The 23,266-nt window shown below is 35.1% G+C and overlaps 1 long non-coding RNA gene across 1 annotated transcript in view; it reads left to right on the top strand.

Annotated features, from left to right (window-relative positions):
• LOC132424987 (uncharacterized) overlaps window positions 1-13,747 on the top strand; it is a 76,774-nt gene extending 63,027 nt beyond the window's left edge. Inside the window, exon 3 of the long non-coding RNA XR_009519318.1 lies at window positions 13,630-13,747. This is a non-coding gene — a long non-coding RNA (uncharacterized lncRNA). The remainder of the gene's footprint in view (window positions 1-13,629) is intronic.
• The last annotated feature ends 9,519 nt before the right edge of the window (window positions 13,748-23,266 follow it).

Below are 23,266 nucleotides of genomic sequence, written 5' to 3'. Positions count from 1 at the left end.
ACCCAACTTAACTGTCACCTAGTACTTCTTTTATTTCTGGGAAACCTACTCCCTCAATCTTCTTACCAAGGATCACAGATAAAAAAAAACTAACACACCTTTTTGTTTATGGATTCTTCTCATAGTTGTAGAGGCAAAAATGGGGCCACAACTCTGTCACAGGAGAGGACAGGGGCCAAGGACAGCTTCTGATGTCTGACAAAGCACAGACTCTATTGAAGAGTCGCAGACCTCTGTGATGAGCTTTGTTGCTGGTCTGAAAAGACTTCAGAAAATTTATTTTTTCATTTTTATGGACTTCCCACTTCTCATATTCCACTCTTCTAGATATTTAGAATAGTTTTATATTTTAAGAATCCAATGATCTACACGTTGGTGTATACAGATTTGGTTGGAGGTGAAAGGCAAGAGGGAAAGCCGTAAATAACAAAATCCGAACTTTTGTCATAGTTACTCCATAACCTAAATGTCTATATTAATAACACATGTTGGTAAACATCTCGCACAATATATTGTTACGTATCTCTCACGTGGATCAAATGGAACTTGAGCTTTTGATTTTTTTGAATATCAGTTCAATAATGGGAAGATATATTGAGAACATACAATTTTAAGGTCCAATGTATAGTTCTGCAGGTAATGCTTTATTCTGTTTCCAAGTTATATTTCCCCTTCTTCCTTCCAAATAATGAAAAATAAGGTAGCTATTTTTGGAGAAGAAGAAACAGGAGGAGGGAGAGGGTCAGGGGAGGGGGAGAAGGAAGGAAGAAAAAGTATCCAGGGGTTTAAGGATTAAAGGATTAAAAGTTTTTATTTATTACAAAACAGAAAGCATTCCACTCCTAGTCCCAAAAAAAAATAGCAAAGAAAAAAATTCATTAAGCATCCTTGCCCTTCAAAATGCAGATGAATGGAGGTTGATGTTTTATGACATTTTGAGATCAAATGTACTTGCCAGTGGCTTTGGGGTGGATGGGCAGGGAGGGCTGGACAGGAGATTCACTGTCCCTGTGGCACCAGTGTGATGACATTGATCTGAAGGAACTGGGAAGTTCTAGGTGCTTAAATGCATCTTGGGGGGTGGGGATTGAACCCGTTCCCCGGCAGTGGAAGTATGGAGTCTTAACCGCTGGACCACCAGGGAAGTCCGTTAAATGTATTTTTTAAAACCAAAAGGTAAAGGAGATTAAAAACAATTAGGAGATACATGATGTTATAATGAAAGATTATAAAACTCTAGGTGTTATCTTTTGGCTAAAACAAAATAAAAATAAATTCATATGATGAACCAAAAAATAGAAAAAAGGCTGGAGCAATAATGACAGTCCTGAAAGTTGGAAAAAGAATTGTAGCCTCATGAGCTTCTCGGAGCACCTGAAAGAAGAGGAAATGATGATTGAAACTGGTCCACGATTGTGACTGTGAATTGACTCCGGGCTCTAACTCTATATTTTTAGTGGGTTTCAGGCAAAGTCACTTAAATTTTCTAAGCATCCATTTCCTCTTTTATGAGATAAAGTGTTTTGATTAGACTAGGTGAAGAAAAAAATCAAAAGAATTGGAGTTTAAGTACTAATTTATTTTGATAGGAAACATAATCCTAGAATATTCTTTATAATAAAAGAAATATCAATAGAATGAGCTCGAATCATTTGTCAACGCTACTTCATGAAATCATCATTAATTTTAGAGTTACTTTTTAAGATTTCTTCTTATGAGAGAGCGTATGCTTGTGTTTTAGCTAAACTGGAAATAATCCAAATTTATGATCCCTTTCAGTTAATAATCTGTAATCAAAGAAGTATTGCAGAGCCACTTACTTAAAGTATAATATGTGCTCTATTTGGTATCAACCTCTCACATTGATATTCCCTGTAACTAAACCATAGGCTTTCATAACTTTAAATTTCACAAAGAAAAACAAAGATGAAGCAATGTTAAAAAGTTTTTTTAGTTTGTTTGTTGGTTTGTTTTCCCTTTCTTTTAAGATGAAATTGCTGTTAGGATGGTAACATGCCCATTTAGAAATCTTCCCCTTTCCCTCCCTCCCTCCCTCCCTCCATCTCTTCTTTCCTTTCTTTATTATGTTATTTTACTAAGAAAACAATTTATGCAAGGGTAGCTTTAGATGGAAAAATACTTTATCAATTTGTATTTGGGCTTTGATGTGCAGTTGCTAAAATAGCAATAGAAGTTATCATTTGGTTTTCATGTCAGCTTCTAAATCTAAGGAAAAAAATGGGTTGATCCTGTTTGGAAATATTAACTTCAGATTCTTGAAGACTTTCCCTATGTTTCCAAGGTTTTGTAACTACTACCTGACGATACTCTGCTGAGAATTCCAAAGCAAGCTAGGAAGCCATAAAATAAGAGAAGGGATGAAGCCTCTAATTTCAGCCATCTTCCTGCAGAAAGATGTTTGAAAACAGCCCTGGCTTGTATTTTTATGTATCAATCTCTGAAATCTTTAAAAATATAAAAACCATGGAGTGGGTATTGAGCAAATATTCCACAGGATGCATGCAAAAGTGTGAAAATAAATCAACTTAAATCAAATCAACAATCTTTATTCACTCAAATGTTGCTTCAAATAGAAATGTTCTGTTGCTCTTGGAATAACTTTAAGGACTCGATCTTAGTTTCATCAAGCATTTAAGTTTGAATTAAATATATTCTCCCTCTCCCACCCCACTATCCCATGGACACACACAAACTATCCTAAAGAAGAAATGTCATGGTTTGGAAAGATATACTATTTACAAGTATGTAAATATACTGAATTTTAGGAGACATCTGTTTTGGATTTCTCAGTGTACGGTGTATATTTTTTATTCCACTATTTCTCCCAAAGTATTCCAGATTTGTGATAATGGGTATACAGCTAATTTTGAAATTTTACTGTCCATTTCAGTAATGTATGTTTAGTAACCACAGAGGTTTACAAAAATTGTACTTTCAATGTAAGATTGGCTTTAGCTAAAGAAAAAGTTATATTTAAAGGCATTAGGAAAACGGAGCCCTATGCCATTCCTTCTGCCATATACGTCAAGCTATTTCCCATAATAGAAAGGAAATCTTGTTCATATCTTTTGCCTCCAAAGGACAGTTTTAGCTTTTTGATACTAATTTTTTATCCCAAAGAAACGGTAATATTTCTCTACAGTGCCCTCAGAGGTTTTCAGTAAAGTGTGGGAAAACTGTGGTAACTTAAAAGTGCTCATTGAAAAATATCCCATGGACTTAATCTTGTTAATTAGAATTACAGTTGTGTAGTTTCGGTCCATAGAATTTTGCTTTTATGGTTTCTTTTAAGTCAGCATAAGTTAGCAACACTTTGTATCATTCAGGTGATCTTAACATAACTGGGAAGAATGTAGAATTGAAAATGTGAAGGAAACTATTTTTAAATTAACGTTTAGGTCAAAAACCCCATTTAGTAAAATATTTTTGTTACCCTAAAACAGTGAAAATAACCGAAGGGATTTTTTGACAAGTAATTGCCAAAATTATTTTTCTTTTTTACCATAAAATAAAAGCTGAAAGTAGACTGAAACATACTATATTTTATAGCTTTCTTTCCAAAAGACAGATTTTTCTCTGTAAATATCATTATGTAAAATATGCCTTCCCTGTGGAAAAGTATGTGGTATGGGGAGAAACTAATTGGAATGCTCAAATTAGTCAATATGTTTGAAACTGTTTGGGGAATCCTTAGCCTTTTAGGTAACTATGCAATATAAGTTGTTGATTTCTGTTCAGAGTTTCTTCTTTTGAGCAATAAGCAGAAATCCAAAGTTACATTAAGAAATGCAACTTCAGGTATAATATGATGATCACAATGTAAACAGGCATCTCCCTGAGAAAGTTGTACTGAAAAATAAAATAAGAGTAATAACATGACAATGGAGTGATTATCAACTTAGACACTGATAGAAGCTGAATTTAATAACAGCAAAAGAAGTGTTGGAAAAAGAAGACTCTAGAATAAATTATGATATTTTTAAAAGCCTTTCTAATGGTATCTTTTGGGCAAAATACCTTCTAGCTAACATAATTTTAACAAAGAAAAAAAAAATCCAAGAAGGGTGGAACATTTTCCCTTAAGAACATTGTTATTGATAGCATCTTAACCATTAGTAAGTAAACCTTTGTGTTTCTTTAAATTGACTGTGGAGCTAATTTTCCATTTGCTGAGACTTTTTATAAATGTCAAGTTTATGTTAATGCGACTGATTTTTGGATAAACGTATCCCAGTATATAATCCAAACTCCATTGGGCCTTCAGAATTAATCGCCTTAGATGGTGGAAACACAAGCCAGGAGATCTGCCCCCAATCACTTTTTGGAATTGTCTTTAAATCCAGCCCCACTTATTTTTTAACCCTACTTTTTTAAAGATTCTGAAAGATGACAACTTTCCTCTGATTCAATTTTCAGAAGAGCTGAAATATCCTTAATGTTACAAAGTTTGGTGCATATAATAGTTGATCAGATTAATTCACACGGACTGGAATGAAAAAATTAACACGAATTTTCACCTGTGTTTATGAAATAACTCTGAAGGTCATTTTGATGGACAGAATCAGATTATCTTTTTTTTTTTTTTAACTGGACCTTTCCTCAATGGGGAAACAGTATGTGGTTAAAATATTTAGACACAAGAGGGAGTGGAGCCCAAAACTCACAGCCAGAGGTATGTTTTGGTAAGAACAGAAGCAGAAAAGCTCATTTCTACAGAGGACTTTGGTCTACCCAGAGCACATTATGTAGGCTTTCACTAAATAAAACTTGGAAAACTTAAAGAATAGGCCCCAAATTATTATACTTTCCATAGTACCCTAGTCTGGATCAGTAGAGACAACAGAAACGTTTTCTAAAATGAGAATATTATTGGAAGAAGTATACAGTTGCTCAAAAAGTACATCAAGGTCTAGAAACATGTTCATGAGTATAAGTTTTTGAAAAGTGTCATCCTTTTTATATTGTTAGAAGAAAGTATATGGTCTGTTGCATAGAAGAGTAGAATTCCTAACTTAATGAAACACCTTATTTAAGAACCAAAAAGAATTATTTGTCTGAAATTTGGCCCTTGGCGTTGCTTGATATCAGTGATTCTGGTGGTGGCCAAGATCTCCGATGAGCACTAACTTGTTTGAATGTTTCCGTGTTAAAATTTTGGAGGATGACTAGCGTCTGTGACCGACTTTAGGTTCTACATCATCCAGACGCATGGGGCCCCAACGTGGAAGTTAGCTGCTCGCATCCGTGTTTCATCGTCAGGTAAATTAGGGATGGATGGGGTGTAGACTGTGTCTGGTGGAGCAGCTGGATATAGACCTGTGCTCGAAAATTAAAGAAGACACAAGTAAACATTGAACGCCTACTGTATTCAAGGAGATGCGTTAGGTCCCCAGAGTCCATGGATGATTGAGAAACAGTTTCTGACCTCAAGGGTCTCACCGTCTAGTGAGAGAACAGACAAAGGAAGAGAAGCATTATCAACGTACCTTCATGCAATGATGGGTGTATCTATTTTTTATTCTTGAAAGTCATGTCACATAGAAAAAGATTCAGTATTGAAACTAGAATTCTACATCTCTTGGTGTACTTGTCCTTAACTTACTATCCTTCCTTATTCTCCTCTCATTTTCAAGTTCAGTGGGAAATAGCAAATGGCCTTTAAGTCTCAAAGTATATATACAGAATCATTTATATTGTCTTTTTGTGCAATTTTGATTTAAAAAATCTGTAGCTAATAATTGGGCAACGAAAAGGTGTTAAAAATAGAAGCTAATACATTGTATACATAGGATGATGAAAAGGGGCTGGGGTAGGGAGTAGAATTCTGTCACTGTCCGATAGCTTGTCCTCAATTATTCAGTGTATCTGAGTCTCTATGTCAATTGAGCATAACATTTCATGTTTTTAAAGAATAACTTTGTCTCCATCCTATGGCTATATGATGTGTTTATTTGTACAATGATCACCATCTTTTCCATAAAGCAGTTAAGGTACATATGGGCATATGTATACCCTTATGCCTGAAATCCTTTGATATCTAAGGGTTTTTTTTCCCCCAAATCTATGTATTTGTAAATCCTTTTCCAGAAGATACGTAACAGTATTTGTATTTGTGTAATTTTCTCATCACTAAAAAGCATTAGCTTCATGGCTGGAATGTTGCAGCTGTTCACCAGCCTCCAGGCAACACTAAAAACTAGTTTTAAGACAGGAAACTGGGAAGAGTAGTGTATTTAATTGGAGTTTCAGAGAGGACATTAAAAAAAGCACCTACATTGACTTTGCTCCGAGATTATCTGTTTAATACCCTCACTGATTAAAAACTTGTAAGCTCTAGAGCCACTCTATTATACATGGTAAATAAAGGTTGTTAAAAACAGTTCTACAAATGTGTCGTTGTGTCAGTTTCCCTCTGCATTAGTCTCCAATAACCATTTATGATTAATACAGGAGAGAGGCTGCTTGTGAATTAAGTTCAAAAGGAATAGTTCTGAAAAATATGGTACAGTTATCACATATCTTTGCGAGAAACTAGGTGTTTCTCCCTGGATTAGTGGTGGTGAGGTGTCCTTACAGGGTTGTAAATAGTAATTTCATAAAGATTGCTTAAATCAAATCATAATTTTCCACTATTACCTAGTAACATCAAAGATGGTTTAACTCCATCTCTCATAAGTTTTCATTTATCATATGGTCCTTTTTGAAAATTTAAGCCATTTGATTTTCTGTAAATATGTCAATATGAAAGGAAAGCAACCCAACAGTGAAGATTTGAAAATTTGGATAGAAGGAAACTTTCTTTCTTACTTTCTTATCTCTCTCTCTCTTTCTCTTTCTGTCTCTGCCTCTCTTTCTGGAGAGGTACTTTAATAGATAATAATGTCTGTGTAACTTTTTTTGGAGGAGAAACAGTTATAAAGAATACAATGAGTAGTTTAAAAATTGTAAAAATATCTGGATTATTGCTACACATTTAATAAGGAACATTCTTACAATGGTACAAACATAAAGTAATCTCTGAATGAAGTCTTTTGTCTTTTCTCTCTTCAATTATGATTTCAACAAATTGAGTTGCCACATGGTCCTATTGTTCAAGGAACAAGCTGATCTATTAATATTTCTTTAAAAAAAGTACTGTGAGCTGTTAACTAAATACTGGGGGTTTGCCTGTTTGTTCTTTTAAAATGTAGAATTTTAAAACATAGAATTTCATGTCTAGAAGAGGTCATTAATCAGCATTCAAAATCAGTGCATAAATTCCTTAGACAATTAATTCAAACATATCATATGGCATCTATCTGATGAATAACTGTGCTAAGGTATTTCATTTTCATAAGATTTATTGAGCAATGTGTTAGTTAACTTTAATGGACTCTTGACTTTTGGTTGGAATCTTTTCTCAGCCACAAGTTAGGTAATGTTCTTGCATGTTCAAGTTTCCTTTAGATTATTCATTCTTAAGGGTAAATTCTAATAAAAGTGATTTTGGAGAATTCCCTGGAGGTCCAGTGGTTAGTACTTGGTGCTTTCACTGCCGGGGCCTGGGTTAGATCCCTGGTAGGGGAATTAAGATCCCACAAGGTATAGCCAAAAAGAAAAAATAAAAAGTGATTTTGATGGCACAACAAAACTTTTTATATCAAGTTCTGCATATCAGAACTTGATATAAAAAAATCTTTATAAACTCTCATATTTTCCAAATATAGAGTTTTATATAATACTAAAGCCACAAGAAGTAATCTTTTGATAGAGATACAGCTTGTACTTAAAAATTATCGAGTTCTGCTGATCTCATTTATTTTAAAATTTCTAGGTAGAATGGACCCCTAGAAAACTATTATAAACCACTTTTATATCATAAATTCTTTTTTATAATTCCCATGGATCCTACTTTATAATACATATTTTGTTTACTGTTTTTCATCTCCCTTTCACCTTCCTAATCATTCAAAGATTTTTTTCTTTTTTGCTACAAAGTCAGTGCTTACTAAAAACTCATGGGAAATAAAATTGTATTATATATATTGTTTCACACAGGTTGATGTAAAAAACATTTGGTAACCTGATTGAAAGAACAGAACAGATGCTTGTATAATTTATGAAGCCAGAAATACATTCACAATATCTTCCAAAAATAGTAAGATATTCTAATAACACAGTTAGTGGGGAATGAAGTCAAAAAGCTTGGGAGACTCGAAGTCATAGACCTTATTTTGAATGGAGCATAGACAATTCAAAAGATGCTATCAATAATCTAAAAATATGGTTGTAATCTCAGTTTATAATGTAATGATACAATTATAAAGTAGTATTTGATTGCTTTACATGAAAACTAAAAATCTAGCATTTTTTTTATTATGCATATCTGATCTCTTCTGCTGACAAACTTTAAACAATCTGTGTAAGCAAAAGGTCTACCTCTTTTCAAAAATTAGCATGTTTCCTAGAAAAAGACTTATTTTCTGTAACACACATATTGCTCTTAATTTTCCAAGATTAATTCACATGATTAATAATAAACCAGGATAAGACAAGTTGAGTTACTACCATGATAGTGTTCCCTGGGAGTTAATTTTTAAATTATTCTGAATACCAGTCAACACATATCTCCTTTCCAAACTGAAGGATGCATCAAATATTCCTGCAAAGTCTGAGATCACAGACATTATATTTCTTTGCTAAAAATAAACATTCTGAACATGACATTGGCACATTTGTTGAAGTCATGATGGCTGTACTATTGACATAATGGTTCTTCACTCTGAAAAAAAACAAACAAACAACAATCTAGCTTCAACTATGATTTGAATTTTTCACTATATTCAGTTCACTCCAAAATGAACACCATCCTTGTTCCTTTTTCTGTAAAGAAGGTTTAGTCTATTTTTTAAAATGCTCTTGTTAATTGGTTCTTTAAATGATTAATTGTTCATAAAGGAATAGTTTTGATAGCTCAGTATAACTAAAAAATAAGCTCACGGTTTTTGGAAAAATGTAGTAATGTATATATTTCTTTCCTTTTTCTGCTTCAGAAAAAAGTCTAAATTTCAGAGCAAAGAAATGCTGACATATTTTTCCAGTAGACAAACTTTGAAACATTAAAAAATATGAAGATTTGATGACTGTTTAAATATACAATATGGAAACACTGGTCTAATTCTATGTAGAGCCCATGACACACTTATTCGATTGAAAATGATTTATGACAGGAGGTCAAGGACAAGAAACAATTTAAAAGGTGATCAGGAAAAGCCATCTTGACTGTGCTCTGGTCCCCACTCTCTGTGTTAACGTTGGTGATGAAGACAAAGACACATTAGGTTAATCAATGGTTCTTTAGGAGAGTTTGAGATGAATTTTAACTTTTAGGTCAACATCGATTCTCTTGAGAACCACGTGTCCTGGAAGGGCTCTCCCTACCTGTCAGGCAGTACCACCTACCAGGTAAGAGGGTGACAGAGCAAAGGGCTGATCTTACTGGGAATGTCATTGTGTTGGTCTTTAAAGAATGACATATTAGGAGGCTATTTAGAAAATAAATCTAATATTTCTCTTTTTTTTTAATCTTAGAAGTGGGAAAGCAGCAGTTTCTGAAGGGAAGAAGCATTAAAATCTTACAAGACCTAGATTTAAATCTTTTACCCCTTATATAATAAGTATCACACTATCCCCTGAAGAATATCTATTATACAGGATTGTTTAGAAATAAAGTGAACTAGTGTACATGAGGATGATTTTATTATCCAGGTTTGATCTAGGAAATGAAAGCTCGGGGAGGTTCGGTAACCACGCCGGTGAGTGGCAGACCCCAGAACAATGACCCAATTCTTTTGCTCTTTTTTTAACTATTATATTGTGTTTCCCAGTAAGGTACATCTTTTAAATTGCTGCAATTCCCATGCAGAGAAAACCTTTAGACATATACACATAGTTTGTATAAAAAAACAGTTTTAATCCAACTTGTAATAATAAATGGTTAATATAAGGAAAGTAAGATAAGCACAAAATATCAATAATTCTAGGCTTTTATTAAAACATTCGATTTGGTTCTTTCTTTGTTAACCTTCTCTACTAAATGAAACTGTAAATATTTGAGGTAGTATATGTTTTTTATACAAAAGACATAAATATGTTTGTGAATACTTCCAAAAACAAACATCACATCAGTAGATTTACAAATCTTTCCAGAAAATACAATTTTTAAAAAAAATTATAAGGGCTCCATAAATGTCAGTTAGACCGATTTACCTGTGAAAAAAATAGTTTTCAATGACTTACAGTGTATTTTGGAACATATATACAGTATGGGTTTCATATGTATATATCCAGTTAATATATATATTAAACATCAAACACTTTTTTCCTCCTTCCTAATAACTTTGCCAAATAGTACAAAGGTAGTGCTAGAAATGCATCTCTTCTCCAAAAAAAATTCATAAAGACATTTTACAAAGTGAGTAGTGTGGAATTATTTCCACAGTTTATAGGAGAAGGAAAACGAGAAACGTTTCTGGCCCTTTGCCGTCAACAGGAGTAAGGGCTATCAGTAATTATGAGTCTGTTGGAAAACAAAATTATAGCCCCTCTGGGGTGTCAGTGTTTCAGTAGTAAAAGCTGTCTAACCCAAGCCAAGCTTTGGCATGACTTGCCCTGCTTTTTCTGCTTTCTCGGTGAAGAACCATGTCCAAGTATTCAACTTGGCTCTCTCTGCATTGACTCAGACTCTGACGCTTTAATGCTTCCACTTTTTCTATTGAAGTAGCCAGAAGTCCCAATAATTACCATGATAATTACCCAGAATGAGCATCTGTAATAGGCACTTAATTTTTTTAACATCTTTATTGGAGTATAATTGCTTTACAATGTTGTGTTAGTTTCTGCTCTATAACACAGTGAATCAGCTATACATAAACATATATCCCCATATCCCCTCCCTCTTGCATCTCCTTCCCACCCTCCCTATCCCACCCCTCTAGGTGGTCGCAAAGCACCGAGTTGATCTCCCTGTGCTATGCGGCTGCTTCCCACTAGCTATCTGTTTTACATTTGGTAGTGTATATACGTCCATGCCACTCTCTCACTTTGTCCCAGCTTACCCTTCCCCCTCCTCGTGTCCTCAAGTCCATTCTCTACATCTGCATCTTTATTCCTGTCCTGCCCTTAGGTTCTTCAGAACCTTTTTTTTTTTTAGATTCCATATATATGTGTTAGCATACTGTATTTGTTTTTCTCTTTCTGACTTACTTCACTCTGTATGACAGTCTCTAGGTCCATTCACCTCAATACAAATAACTCAGTTTCATTTCTTTTTATGGCTGAGTAATATTCTATTGTGTATATGTGCCACATCTTCTTTATCCATTCATCTGTCGATGGACACTTAGGTTGCTTCCATGTCCTGGCTATTGTAAATAGTGCTGCAATGAACATTGTGGTACATGACTCTTAGAATTATGGTTTTCTCAGGGTATATGCCCAGCAGTGGGATTGCTGGATCATATGGTAGTTCTATTTTTAGCTTTTTAAGGAACCTCCATACTGTTCTCTATAGTGGCTGTATCAATTTACATTCCCACCAACAGTGCAAGAGGATTCCCTTTTCTCCACACCCTCTCCAGTATTTATTGTTTGTAAGTTTTTTGATGATGGCCATTCTGACTGGTGTGAGGTGATACCTCCTTGTAGTTTTGATTTGCATTTCTCTAATGATTAGTGATGTTGAGCATCCTGTCATGTGTTTGTTGGCAATCTGTATATCTTCTTTGGAGAAATGTCTATTTAGGTCTTCTGCCCATTTTTGGATTGGGTTGTTTGTTTTTTTTGATATTGAGCTGCATGAGCTGCTTGTAAATTTTGGAGATTAATCCTTTGTCAGTTGCTTCGTTTGCAAATATTTTCTCCCATTCTGAGGGTTGTCTTTTCCTCTTGTTTATGGTTTCCTTTGCAGTGCAAAAGCTTTTAAGTTTCATTAGGTCCCATTTGTTTATTTTTGTTTTGATTTCCATTTCTCTAGGAGGTGAGCCAAAAAGGATCTTGCGTGTTTTATGTCATAGAATGTTCTGCCTATGTTTTCCTCTAAGAATTTTATAGTGTCTGGCCTTACATTTAGATCTTTAATCCATTTTGAGTTTATTTTTGTGTGTGGTGTTAGGGAGTGTTCTAATTTCATTCTTTTATATGTAACTGTCCAGTTTTCCCAGCACCACTTCTTGAAGAGGCTGTCTTTTCTCTGTTGTATACTCTTGCCTCCTTTATCAAAGATAAGGTGACCATATGTGCATGGGTTTATCTCTGGGCTTTCTATACTGTTCCATTGATCTATATTTCACTTTAACTGTATAATTGGTAAGGTGAAAGCACCAGTGCTGAAACATTTCATAAGATTTCATATCTGAGAAAGAGGAAGAAATCCTCTAAGAAAGTGGAAATCGACTTAAGAAAGGGGTGGGGGCCCCCAAATAACAGTTAAGTGGCCTCTCAATGTCTTATAGGTTTCAGAGAGAGCGTTATGTCCTTTGAGGGGAAGGGGAGGGGAGGGGGAACAGCAATGGCTGTTTTTCTGAAGCAACATTTCTCACTCTTTCTATTTTGAAAATATTCATTTCCATGAACAGAAAGTAAAGCTGATTAAACTATAAATATTCATGAATATGAGCTTCCCCTAAAACATTCAAACAAAGTAGAATGAAGGGTAAGACTCATGCGGTAGGAAAGTCTCCTTCCCTTTCGTTTGTCCAGATCAGAGCCCGGGTGCTCAATGTAGGTCAAGGCGTCAGGCAGAGGGAAGAACTGCAGACTGACATTGAGATGCTCTATTTCACACACTTGCCCTCTGGAAGGACTGGCAGAAACAGTCACTTAAATTAAACACAGGTCATCAGGCAAGATATATAATCTATTGCTAAAACAGACAACTCGAGCATCCCAAATCCCTATGGCCTTTTAGCGGGGCACATCACACTACCTCCTGGTGTTCCTCTGTCAATTCACATTAGGACTGGCTGTGTTTAAAAGTGGTATTTCATGTATTCTGTGACCCTCTTGCTCAAAGCAAAGAAATTGCTTTTGTTTATTTATGACCTACTAAGCTTAAGGAAAACTGAAATACTTAATATTCTCACAAGCTTAGGAATGGAGAAATAAAGGCTAAAATAAATCTGGCCTTGATACAAGTTGGTCTTATTCTGCCCACACGACCCTCCAAAGTTATGGGAAAGTGGAAAGGAAGATATTTGTCCATAAATGACCTATTGCTTGTGGCTCTTTTCATTCAAGGAAAACTATGCAAGAATTCAGATTGCTGCCATCCACTTAGAGTTCTGGAATTAGGACAGTGTGTTCTCCCCAGAATGACACTACACACTTCCTTACAGAAAATGTAAAACCTCGGTACCATTGAATCTCAATGTTTTAAATATAAATATTTGACAACTAAAGATTATGTCATGAAAATAAAGATGTGGAAGACATAGGAAGATGTAAAGTACTGACTGAAAGCCACGTTTGAATCAGTGAAAGAGTAAGTTGAACCAGCAAGTAAAGCCAAGGACAGAACAAAAATATCGGAGAATATATGGCCCTAAAGTTTACTCTCTTTTTTGGCACTAGGTACCTGCAAGCAAGAATAAGATCCTATTTTCCAGTTGTGGAAAAGTTAAACTACTCAGAGATGAGGTATTATCTTCAACCAACTATAACTGTGTGAAACATCTGGTTTAGTCCAAGGAAAGAAGAAAGAATTCATTACTGAATTTACTACTGTTATTTTATGTGTATATGACATTTAATGGAATTTCTTATTGCTATAAGTGAATCATTTTTATATTTAAGAATTTTAAGTTAATTATATTCTGCTAAGGACTTCTAGGAAAATATGTTGGAATACAAAGAAAAACAAGTTTATGTGTTGCAATTCATTCCAACTGCCCTAGAGATTTGCTTATTAGTAGGCCAATGCATATTTTGTGTTAATGCAAAATACACAATTTAGAGCCTTTTTTCATAGCACCCCTATTATACAAATGTTAGCAGATGTACCAAGAGATGAATAGGCATGATTGAAAATGGTTGTATGTTGACCTGACACTAATATTGCAACAGACAGGCAACAGAGCAGGAGTCATAGGCTTTCATTTGTAATTGATAATGCAAACAAGTGAGTCCCCAGGCCCATGATAATATTCTTTCCAGCAGCAACACAGAAATACCTACTGATAAAGCACACCTTCCTAATGAGTGTTATCCCATAGGAAAAATTTGCTTATTTCAAAAGCAATAAACACCACAGAATCCAGATTAGTCACTGTTTTTATATTCTAAGATTTTGTCACCTCAGTATGAACTCCCAATAGATCATTAAGCCCTCTGCCCCTAAAAAAGATTGTCTAGAAGGTATTAAACAATTAGTGGCTTTAAAATATTTTAACCGAGTGAATATTAGAATGTATAAAAGGTTAGAGGACATGTTTCACTTATATTTCAAGAACAATTGTCTTAATTGAATAGACTATGGTCACCTTCAAAGTAGTAGCCCAAATTGTTGTGTGTTGTCTCACCCACAGATAATTAGAACCACATTGGATGCCAGTTTAATGCATGAAATAGTGACTTTTTACCCTGGTTTTGATACATGCAAAGTGACTTTTTGAATTGATGATAGAAAATTATTGAAAGCAGTCCTAAAAATACATTCACTGGAGTTCACAATAATTTAAAAATAAGTATAAATCACAAAGAACTCTTGGAGAAAGGAGATATGAAAAGAACAAAAACAAACAAAAACAGGATTTTCATATCCAAAATCTTGGAAATGAATGGTTTTGAAAAGAACAGAAACAAACAAAAAACAGGATATTCATATCCAAAACCTTGGAAATGAATGGTTTTGAAGCATACCAAGATTGTACCTTTCATAGTATTAATGAAGTCTTTGTGTCATAAGCTACGAAAAATGTGTTGAGTTGGTTTCTTCATTTATTATTTGTTCAGTAGTTTCTAAATGATACTAATTTTACAACCTTATTTTAGGAAAAAATACATTAAATATAAAAGGATAACACTGACTAACATTAATATGATTTTAGGAAATGTAAGAAATTCTGTTTAATTTGTATAATCTAAATACATCATGTTTACCTACTATAAGAATAACCATATTTAAATTAGAAGATATTGTTTTGATTTGATACCTCAAGCTACTTTGAATAACAAATTCTCCATGTCATCAATAGTGAGATAATTTCATCCCTGGAACTAATCCAGGATAGGCATTTTTTTAGCTCAATAAAACAGATCCTTCTCTCACAATGTGACGTGGAGACCTGCCAAAGTCTCCGTTGGAGAAATCACGCTGCTTCTTTCTGATTCTTTAGAAATGGCTTAAAATGCATCAAATGTATGACTACAGCTACTCTGTTGTTTCTGTCTCCCCTCCCACCCCCTCCAGATACTCACAGATCCTGTAAAGTCAACAGAATTCTGAGTTTAGAGGTTGCTTCAGTGAACATTCAACGCTGTCGGTGAGTTTGGAATTAAAATCAAAACCATCGACCGTTGATTGTACCCTATGGCCAACCACCATCTCCACCGTGGCCTCAGAATTTGCTGAAGACAGGAAACCAAAACAGGACACACCAGGACCTTCTCTTCCCCTGGCAGAGGTTATTTCTTAAAAGGTCACAATCAACATTCATTGCTGTCGGTGGGCTGAGCTGTGTGGACAAGCTCACTGAACGATGAATGCAACTGTGGCCCCGCATTTTGCAGTCAAGAGCTAGTTCATCCTTGAAAGATGCATTGAAAGTAGTAATATGGTTTACTTTAACTTTTCCAATCTGCAGAGTCTTCAGGTTTATTTATTCAATGTATACCATACGATCAGATTTCGATGAAAAAGGCACTAGTTTAAACAAGAATAACACTTCTACACTTCTGTAAGTTATAAATAGAGCACTTTTTTAAAAAGGTAAACTGTTTGGCTCATGGAATCTGTAACATAACCATCTAAGTTTGCACATCTTCCTACAGGGGTGTAAAAGAAAGCATGAGAAGTCCATCAGCATCTTTGTCATTGGTACCGATGCCCTTAAAACAGCAACACTTAACAGTATCCATTCTCTGCATCTTTTGTTAGATTTCCTGATAAATTGGGACATAATCACCAGGTAATTTTATTTCTGCTGCTCTGGGTGGGGACTGACTCAAAGAATACTTGCTCTTGTCATGGAATTTGCTAAGGAGGGAAGAAAATATATATAACTATATATCTGTCAGAACACTTCTAAGAGTCAGAGAGCAGATTAATTTCCATAATTAAATCCAGCTTGAAGATGAAATTTTATCCACCTTCTTTGTGTTTTTCCCTTCTAAGAACCTTATCTATATCATTAGACTTAGGACCACAGCCTCATAAGTCTGTGGGGCTTATAATACAGCCTGGTTTTGTTCTCCTAACTAGTTTGGCTCTGTTTTTATTTAGTACAACTGTCTTTGAATTTGATCACAGCAGTTTTAAGCTTATCATTTGTAATGATAATAACCATTATATTCTTGTTACAATACTCACAATATAAATACTTATAGAGTGTCCATATTAGGAATATCTGGAAGGCTTCAATGTTTATTTTTAAAAATCTGTCACATACATTATTCTTCCCATTTCTTGCCCTTTTCAGTTCCATTTACCTTCAACTCTCACTGCAGAAGCCCATTCCTGAGCCTCTGCTCTAGATCTCGTCATGACCATCAAATATTTCACCACATCCAGTACCTAAACTGTGGTAGTCCACTCTCAGCCTATCATCTCCTACTATTCTAGTTTCTCATTCTCTTATCCCCAAAACAACTGTCCTTTCAGCTGCAGCGTTGCTGAAAACAATCACACAATCCTATGATTTTGTGTTTGGATGTATTCATGGGTTTCCAAATCCCTTGGTCCCTCAACTCCGACCTTGCATTCTCCCAGCCTGCTCCCCAGGAATTAGCCTAAACCTTCTCCTTTTTCCTCAACTGCTCTTCTCCACCATCTTGTTTGCAGCAGAGATAGTGACCTCTGGTTTTCACCGAGAAGCTTTAGTTCATCTGACTGTTCCCCCACTTCCTCATTCATGGTCTCTGAATGCCCAGGCTTCTGCCCTGTGGTTTTCTTACTGCCTTCTCCTTGCTCAGGACAGGTCTTCCTCCCTAATATCTCTCTCCTTTGTCGCCATATTTGTTCTTTTCATTTAACGTGTAACACAGTTCAGTTTTCTCCTTTTTCAAATAGAAACAAAGAAAGTTAAGAAAAATCTCTGTACCGCTGCATCCTCCGAATAATCATCCCATTTCTTTCCTGCTGTTTCAAGCTAGGTCTTTGGACATAGGATGTGGCAGCTACAGCACTTTCTGTACTTGATGACTTTCTATTTCACCTTAATTGTCTGTAATTTGTCTGCGTCTAACATTACTCTCACTCATGCATAACATTATTCTATTGAAGCTGCTCTTGACCAAATCACCAGCAAGCTCCATAGAGCCGAATACTACAAACCACACTTTTCTGTCAGTGATCCCACTTGAACACCCCTTCTTGTCTGTCACTACTGACATTTGTTCCTTTTTTAAACTCTAGTCTCCATTGATGTGAGCCTATTCTCATTGGAATTTCTTTCTGTCTTTATTACAGTGAAGTCTTACTGTTTAGAGGCCCATCTTAATCTGCCTAACCTAGCATAACTAGTTTCTTTGTGAGACACATCATTGGTTTTCAAAGTTGCTTCTCTTCCCATGCTTTACAATCTCTCAAGGGATCTCAGTCACCTGTACGATGTTTATATCTGCTTAGATGTTGCTGATACTCTAGTGTTTATTTCCAGTCAAGATATCCCAAATCTGCAGCTCTGTCTTCTGCTCTTCCCATAGACCCTTGTCCATCCATGACCACAGCAAACTCATCGTCTTTTCCCCAAGGGATAACAACCTTCATCTCCTGGGCAACCAAAGCCAGAAATCTGGACACCATCACATGCTCCTGACTCTTCCTTTCTGTTCTTCCATGCACATATAATCATGAAGTCCTAAAGATGTCCACTTCTCACTATCCTGCTAAGAGTCCAATTTTTCTATGTACTTCTCCTGTGTCATTGAGAAACTCACACTTCTTACTTGGACTATTCCATAGTCACCTAACTAACTTTCTGTCTACAATCAGCCATCTGGTCAATATACTTTCCCCATAGCATTTGAAAAAAAAATCCTTAAAAAAATTAATTGTGTTACAGAATCCTTTAATGCACTCTGAATAAAAAGTCCTAATATGTTTAATAGATGGATTGTTCTAGTGGGAAATGTGAAAATTAGCCTAGTGGGAAAAAGTGAAATTTTACCTGAAACTTCACAGAAGCTCTCAAGTTATATTTCAGTACATTAAGGAGCTAATTGCAATTTAAAAAATTTTTCTAAAGTAAGTGAGGTTGAAGAGTTACTATTCTTAAAATGGTGAAGAACTTTTAAAATATTAATGACAAAGAAGGGGGAAAAAGGAAAACAAAATAATGAGAAGATTTGACTACTTGAACTTCGATCTTTAGCATGTCAAAAAAACATACAATGAAAAGGCAGTTGCCAAATGAAAAAGAATATGAGAAATAAATAAGACAAATTATTAATATGCTTAATATGTAAAATTTAAAAATATATGTTCTTAATATAGAAAATTCAATAAGGAGAAATTAACACCTCAAGAGAGAAAAGAACATTGGATCTGAACAGAGAAGTCACAAAAGAAATGCAAATGAGAGAGGTAAATTTTACATATATGATGTAAAATTCTGCTTCACTCATGAAAATTCAAGTTTAAAACAATGAGATGTAATTTATCTTTAGTAAAGTTAATTGATGAACAAAAGAACATAGAAGCCACTAATGCTGAAAGAAATGTACTCGTACTGTATAATGTATGATTATCTTTGGTTTTTGCTAATACTCACTTTATGCTTGATCTGCCTTTTTTGAAACTGTGACCTCCCCACTGATGGCTGATTGGACCAATGGCACACACCTGTCCCAAGGGGAGCTAATCCATAAGCTTGGCAGCGACTTTCATAATTTTTCCCTTGGGAACTTGAGCTAAAATCTATTAAATCAGTCAGGAGGTAGTAGGTGTGTAAGAGATCTATAATGTCATGAAGATGTGGGGTAGATTTCATTTTACTTTACTTATGTGTCAGTAAGTCAGAAGCAGAGGGTAATTAGTGAAGAACAGCAGTTCCCTGAAAGATGGACAGGGCAGCTTTCATCCACAAAATTCCAAGTCCAGCACTCATTTTCCCAGCTGTCTTTGCTATGCTTTTGGATGGCTTTTACATATCTACAAGTTGATTGAAGCCTTGAAATTTACCCTAGCTTATTTGTTAGCTAACACTGGTATTTATTCTTTGCCTTCAAAACCATACAGTGCTCATGAGAATATGAACTCATGTAAACTTTATGGAAACAATTTGGCACTATTTATTAAAAAAAATTTAAATGTTTGTAAACTTTGAATCTTTCATTCTTATTCTAGGATTCTCTTTAATGTATGTATGTATGAAGACGTTCAAAGCAACATTATTTTCAAAAATTTAATGATGACAGCAAGCTACATGTCCAACAATGGGGAATGCGGCAATTAATTATAACAGGAATATGATAGAAAATAATAATAACCCAAGAATGTTTTCATGACTGAAGAGCCTGCTTATAATTAAGTAAAACTCAAACTGAGGATTAAATCCCAACTTACTAAAGAAGCAGCTTTGGCAAAATTAATTAAGCTTCTTAAGACTCGATTTTCTTAACTATATAATTAGTATAATATTTTCTATCTGATAATGTTTTCTGAGGATAAATGGAATAATTTATGCAATGACTTTAGCTCAATACCTGACACAATAAACATTCAGTAGTAGTAAGGGTAGTAAACTCTATCCTATGTATCATAGGATCCCATTATGTAAAATTTATTCTTTTTATTTAACTCTTATTGCTGAAATTGTGGTCCTTTTACTTCTCATATGCATGACATCTTTTTTTTAATTTTTCTTTTTTTTTTTTTTGCTTTGTTTTTCTTTGATTTGTTCAAGCTGACAACATTCACCTCTTTACTATCCTAAAAGACTCTAGGTCTTGTTTCAAAAAAAGTCACACCACAAATTATGCTTAACTTTTAGTCAACTGCAAAAAGAAATAAAATTAAATAGAATTATCATTTACTTTACTAAGTTCACACAATGATCTAGGTATACTGTCTTCTTTAATCCTCATAGGAACCGTTTGAGGAAGAACATACAATTTTGAAGGTGGGGACAAGACAATAAATCATATATCTGTTGTCATAACTGGTGGAGTGATAGCACTAAACTCTACCGTTTCATTTATATCCAATTTTTGAGAATCTAGCCGTTAATGCATAACAACTTCTAAGAAAAGAAAGAATAGTATATTCCTTTCAAGACAATAATTCAGCCCAAGTTAAGTATCCCTGGGATTTAAGTGAAATATAAAGATACAGTCTGAGAACAAGGTGTGTCCTCTCAGACTCCATATTTGGAAGGATGGCACTATAATTTAAGTGATTTGAGACCTGGTTTTTCTTGTTCATCAGTGAAACTTACTTGTTCTGGTTGCTGCTTCAAACTGGCACAAAGAGCAATGTCAAAGACATGATAAGAGCTCAACAAATATTATGTGAATGAATGAGTCATAAGCATGGCTACATAGCAAGCCAAGCCCTCAATGACTGACTCATATGATACGATGCTTTATGCCAGATACTACGGGTCAAAATTGAGTCTTGGCTAAGAGACTGTAATTTTTTTCAGAAAACTACATGTACAACAGTGGCATTAATTTCTAGCCTCCAGAGTGGATTCCTAACATTCTCTTATATATTTACCATATATGAATTTAACTACAATATTTCTTCCAGCTAATAGACCAATAACGGCAACACAGACCATCATTGTATAAAGTAGTAAGAGAAAGTAGAAAGAAAGAAAGAAAAAGAACTCTAACCATTATTTTAAAATGTCATCAATTATAAGACACATCTCAATTTAAGAGATGTTAAAATATAAAACATGCATCTAGAATCAATGAAATAGAATATTTATTCCCAGAAGTCCACTGGGTTGCATTCCTTCTATTAAAAAATAGACACAAACCTGAAAAGGTAATGCAAGTAAGAAAAAAATGATGGAAAGATTTTGGGAATGGGTTTAATTTTTCCCCACCATTGACCACAAATTAAATGCACAGTTTGAAGATTACAAGTGTTTTTAAGAATTTCCAAGGGTTGTTTGATCTCTACATGATGTTTATCCTAGATGCTGACTTAAAAATCTAACTTTCCCCTTGACCTTAAGCTAAGAATAACTCCTAGGTATAAACAAATTTTTCCTAATTTCTAAGACTATAAATTATAGGTAGTAAGAAGAGCTAGCCTTTATCTAGCAGCTAAATTTTTATTTTTACAAATCCTTTCTTTTACCTTCCACGACACCATCACAATTCAATATAATTTTAACAGGTCTTAATCACATTTTCCAAGTCAGTCCCACTTCCTCTTCAGACAAATTCACTCATTCTTCCTGCTCCCTCTGTGAATACCTTCAGAGTCCTTTAAACCACCCCTCCCCATGCAAAGTTTTCTGGAAAATCAACACCAAATAATAAGAATAAAAGATTCCACTATATTCCCTGCCTGAATCTCTCTAAGCCCTGGACAGACAGCTTGGACCCAGGCACATAAGCCTTTGCTAGTGGGGCCAAATCACACAAAGCCATTTCTAGATGCCTGTTCTGTGCTATCAGTCCTCCTACCTTAGACAAACCCCTCCTGCTGGTTAAGTGCTAAAACATGCTTTACAACTCCAGGAGAGGATATGGTTTACAGATTAAAATTAGATGCAGAATTAAATTGCTTGAACACAGCAAAAAAGAAGAGGGTAGTTGAAGGGGTGGAGAAGACAATTTGGTCAGGCCGGCACTCACACACACTTAATTCCAAGACTTGGGTTTCCATAAATTTCCATTAGAATACTTGGGCTCAGTTTCTCCTTTCATTACTGAGAGTCACTTTCAGAGCAATAACACATAGAATCTGTCAAAGAATATGAAGTCCCATGAAAATGCATGTTTAAAATGTGGAATTTACAGCCATGTGAGATCGCTGAGTCGAATACCAGAGCTCCTTTTAGAGAGCCAAAGAGAGTAATTTAAGGACTCCTAATAACATGTGTTACTTTTCAAGCTACTATAATAAGAGTAATCAGATCTCAGGCTTCAGGGTGTAACCTGATCACCTGTGCTTTTCAGAAAAGAATTTCTGTGTACACGGACAGCACTGCACAGCTGGCCAAGCACATTACTGGGCATGTCAGAAGGAAGGGGAGGAGAGACCACCTTCTCCAAACCATTAAATGCCTTTTGCAACTGGTAAACACAAACTAACATAACAGTTAAGATAGATGAATCTTGATTAAATTTAAAAAATGACAGCTGTTGCCTGAAAATGAAGACCTAAACCAGTGGAAAAGGAAATGAATAAGTTCACGGTATGTGGTTTCTTCGTTTAGAATGCAAGGTCATAAAATGCAAAGTTGTGTACTCTTCCATTCAACAGATATGTGTTGGGAACCTATTTATTTCCTGGCATTTTGTTGAGTGCTGAGTGGTATCACGGTAAGTGGTCCCACCTCCTGGGTACCTGAAGTAGAGTGGCACAGAAAAATACTCATCACAAAATTTGCTAATAGAGAGCTCTAAAGTCAAGGCCTAGAGAGGAAAAGGTAGACCACCAGAACTCATAAAAAGGAGAAAAAAGGTCAAGACTGTGTCTTCCTAACTTGCAAAACAAGGGAATGCAAACCAATGAAGAACTTCACTAGGTCATTCAGGGACAGGGCAAAGTTATGGTTTTTGAGTGCTAAAGGGTATTCTTGACCGTATGATAAGTCAGGATTAAAAACTAGCTCTCTGGATAAGATGATGAAGGAATTCAAGGTCTATCTATGGTTGGGTAAAAAAACCCTCATAGCTTATTGACCAGTGCAGGGTCTTCAGTTAGATCCAGTAATGGTTTGGTATACCAAGGTCACTCAAAGCTCATGGTCTTCTACAAGTTTCATCCAGTTAGAGATGAAATTAACATCCAGTTAGAGTTGTCATGAAATTTAGTTTTGATATCTTCCAGGCAAGTTCTGCTGAAGTGGAAAAATTTTCCATTTGC

This window comes from Delphinus delphis, chromosome 1, assembly GCF_949987515.2.
Source record: "Delphinus delphis chromosome 1, mDelDel1.2, whole genome shotgun sequence".
NCBI classification, from domain to species: domain Eukaryota; kingdom Metazoa; phylum Chordata; class Mammalia; order Artiodactyla; family Delphinidae; genus Delphinus; species Delphinus delphis.
This window is presented reverse-complemented; position numbering and strand designations above follow the sequence as displayed.